The sequence below is a fragment of the Exserohilum turcica genome (genome assembly GCF_000359705.1).
Source record: "Exserohilum turcica Et28A unplaced genomic scaffold SETTUscaffold_3, whole genome shotgun sequence".
Classification (NCBI taxonomy): domain Eukaryota; kingdom Fungi; phylum Ascomycota; class Dothideomycetes; order Pleosporales; family Pleosporaceae; genus Exserohilum; species Exserohilum turcicum.
In genome coordinates this window covers 1,654,863-1,659,009 of record NW_007360136.1, presented here as the reverse complement: position 1 = coordinate 1,659,009, position 4,147 = coordinate 1,654,863, and the positions used below count along the sequence as shown (strand labels likewise).

The window sequence follows — 4,147 nt, the reverse complement described above, 5'->3', positions numbered from 1 at the left end:
ACTCCGCAGATACCAAAACCAGGCCAACAGATCACGAAGCGAGAGGAAGGGAGAATAGCGCAACTCTAAAGTTCCCTAAACAGTATAAAGGCTACGAACATCTATTTTAGGAAGTGGTAGACAAGACCGCGTTACCAGAACACAAACCCTAGGACCATGAGATAGTCCTACAGGAAGGAAAGACACCAACTTTCGGGCCCATATACTAACTATTAGAAAGAGAGCTCAAGGTACTAAGAGAGTACATCGACAAGAGTCTAGCCAAGGGATACATACGACTATTGAAGTCACTAGCAGGATACCCAACTATGTTTGTACTAAAAAAAGACGGTACAGATCGACTATGTGTTGATTACAGACGACTCAACGACATCACAGTAAAGAATTAATACCTACTACCTAACATCACTAAGCTTAGGGATCAATTATCTTGAGCGAAGATCTTCACGGCGCTAGATCTTCAAGATAGATACTACCTTATTAGAATAAAGGAAGGTAAAGAATAGAAAAGAGCATTCTAAACTTAATACGGACATTATAAGTACATAGTTATGCTATTTAGGCTTACAAACGCCCTAGCGACATTCTAGGAACTTATTAACAATATACTTAGGCTATACCTAGACATATTTGTTATCACCTACCTAGACAACATCTTTATCTATTTGAAAGATGAGAAGGATCATATTAAACATGTAACAAAAGTACTTAAGGCTCTAGACAAACATAACCTCAGACTCAAGCTAAAGAAGTGTGAATTCCACAAGACCAAGGTTGACTTCTTAGGCTACATAGTAGGAGTCAATGGAGTGCAAATAAGCAAAAAGAAGATTTAAGTTATTAAAGACTAGCCGACACCAACCACAGTTATAGAAATCTAATTATTCTCAGAATTCGTAAACTTTAACTAACAATTTATCTAAGACTTCTTAAAGATTGCAATACTAATGACATGACTTACGCAGAAAGATACGCCATTCGTGTGGAGTAAAGAAGCAGATGAAGCCTTTAACAAGCTTAAGACAGCATGTGTCACACTACTATGTCTTAGAATATTTACACCAGGCGTACCAATGAAGATCAAAACCGACGCATCAGATCTAGCCCTAGGAGGCTGTACGAGCATACTCATCAGCGACAAGTGGCACCTAGTGGCATACTACTTAAGGAAGTTCTCAGGACTAGAAGAACGATACAATGTACATGACAAGGAATTACTAGCTATTGTAGCATGTCTGCAGCACTGGAGAGTATACGCAGAAAGCTGTTCGGAACTCACGATCTATATGGACCATAAGAACCTAGTACACTTCACGACAACAAAGGTACTTAACTAAAGACAGACTAGATAGGCCGAACTATTAGGATAATACAAGTTTAAAATCGTCTACACACTAGGAAAAGAAAATAGAAGAGCTAACGCTCTTAGCTAATAACACAACATCGTAGGAACTAAGATAATATTTAACAAACCTATACTCAAGACTAACAGAGATGGATCCCTAGGACCTGCACATGAACTTAACATTATTATAAAAATTAGGAACGATGTACTTAAAGAAGTACAAAACACTATTATGAAAGAACACCACAATAATCCCGTACACGGACATCCGTGAATCACCAGGACTATGGAACTAATTTAGCGCAACTACTAATTCAAAGGAATGAAAGACAAAGTTATAGCGTACATTGCCAAATGTGCAGAATGCTAAAAGAACAAGCATAGCACGCATGCACTATACGGAGAAATGCAAGCTTTAGAGCTACCACAAGAACCGTAGGCAGACATCTCTATGGACTTCGTTACAGGATTACTAGCATTAAAGAATCTAACGACTAAGGTTATCTACAACGCGATACTTGTTGTAGTGGATCGCTTTACAAAACAAGCAAAGTATATCCTATTCAGGAACGACTACACAGCAGTAGACCTAGCACACATTATCCACGACAGAATCATCTAACACCACGGAATACCAAGGTCAATCATCAGCGATAGAGACAAGCTATTTATATCTAACTTTTGGACGACACTACTCGCAGCAATCGGAACTAAGAGGAAGCTATTGATAGCTTACCATCCACAAACTGACGGACAAACGGAACGAACAAACTAAATAATGAAGACATATCTTAGGATTTACGTTAATTATTAGCAAGACAATTAGGTACAACTACTACCTATAGCACAGATGACATATAATAACAAAACATTAGAAGCAACAGGCAAAACACCGTTTTACGCCAACCACGGACGATATCTAAACCTCTTTACTAGAACATATCCAAGTCTAGAGACAGAAGTAGCTATTGCAACAGCTGAACAACTTAAGAAAATCTATAAAGAACTACGAGAATCACTTAAACAGGCTTAACGCTAAAGCATTTCCTATTAGAACAAGAAAAGAAAAATAGCACCTTAGCTAAAGAAGGGGGATAAAGTATATCTACTCACGAAAAACCTTCGCACAAAACGACCTAGCAAGGGACTAGACAACGTTAAGGTTGGACTATTTTTAATTTCGAAACAAAACGGACTAGTTATATATACACTTAACCTACTAGCCAACGCGAAGATACACCTAAGATTCCACATACGCCTATTGGAACTAGCAGACCCCAAAACGCTACTACAGAAAATATTCTATTATAAACCTAAGGAAGAAGACGAGTTTAAAGTCAAAAAAATTATTGCACACTAAAACAAAAACAACAAAATAGAATACCTAATTAAGTAGTTAGGATACCTAGACAGCGAGAATACATAGGAACGAGAAAAAAACCTCACGAACTGCCGCCAGCGCCTAGCACAGTATCACCAACATCCTATAGAAAAGACTAATCCACAGTAGCCGCGCCTAAAGGAGCCTCTAGGTTCACTAATGTAACCTCGGAGTTGAACTCCTCTAACTTCTTAAGGGCCTCTAACTTCTTAACTATAGCTAAACTACGATTAAACATCTCCTGCTCCTTACAACGCAACAATTTCTTTTGTTATCGAAGCCGCGAAACCTTCTCCCGCGCCTGCCGCGCACGCGATAAGGCCGCCTTGGCTATATCCTCCTCCACACGAAGACGAGCCTCTTCCTCATCTTCCAACTGCTCCAGACGAGACATTTCCTTATCAATTTTTGAAAAATCGGGTAACAGTTGATTCTCTAGTTCACAACTCGTACATTTCACACGAACACAGTTCGCACACTTTTAGTTAAGAGAAGACATCTTGCAGGGTAACCGCTTCCTCGAACAACGAGAACAAGAAACCATAGCGAGGACCCTAGTGGACTTGATGCGGTCGGCAAGACGATGACGGAACTGAGCGGAACGAGAAAGTGGAAGAGAACTCATCAGGAACACGATGCGCACCTAGATAACGCGGGGCAAGCCTAGTTATAGCGCGCCACCACGCCGAACCCCAATCAAGTTAGCGTAACAAACACCACACCCTTAGGACGCGGTGCTTGTTAGACTAAACCCGTTACGGACGGAAGTATCCATCCCCAAGCGTTCCTAGAAACTAAGCGTTCCTAGAAACCTACCGCTCCTAAGAACGAAACGCGGGGGGATGGCGCAGTGGTGGAGCGCCTGGAAAATTTTCTGCTGTCTCACGTCAGCAAAGATCGAAGGTTCGAATCCTTCTCCCCTCACAACCATATTTATGGTCCACCCACATGAGAGAGTTACTCATTAAAACTTGAGAGGAAGACTCATTTAAAGTGAAAGATCTGAGAGAGTTACTCACTAAAAAACTACTAGGCTACGAGTCTCACCTTCATTTAGATAACCCCCTACATTGTACCTACTCAATTTGTACCTAGATTAAATTCTAGCCTACGTAGTTACTTGCAGGCCTTAAGCCTGCACGTCTTATATAGCCCTTTGGGCTGAGAAAGGACGTTAAACTATAATAATAATAATAATAATAATAATAATAGCTAGCGTGGTACTTAATACTATGTTGTAGGTTATAGATAATTAGTAGGGCTATAAGATAAGCTATGAATTGCCTTATTAGGCTAAGTATTAAGAGAGATATCGCGGAAAAAGAGATCCCAAGATGGAGACCCATTTGCTAGTCCAGTTTAGATTCTTCCCCTCTCACCACTCCTTATAGCTTTACCAAATGCAAGAGAGGTATCTAATT

The 4,147-nt window shown here is 40.1% G+C and overlaps 1 non-coding gene across 1 annotated transcript; it reads left to right on the top strand.

The window, feature by feature from the left end:
- The first annotated feature begins 3,562 nt into the window (after positions 1–3,562).
- SETTUDRAFT_t35 lies at positions 3,563–3,650 on the top strand. Its single transcript has one exon. It is a non-coding gene; the product is annotated as a tRNA-OTHER (tRNA).
- The last annotated feature ends 497 nt before the right edge of the window (positions 3,651–4,147 follow it).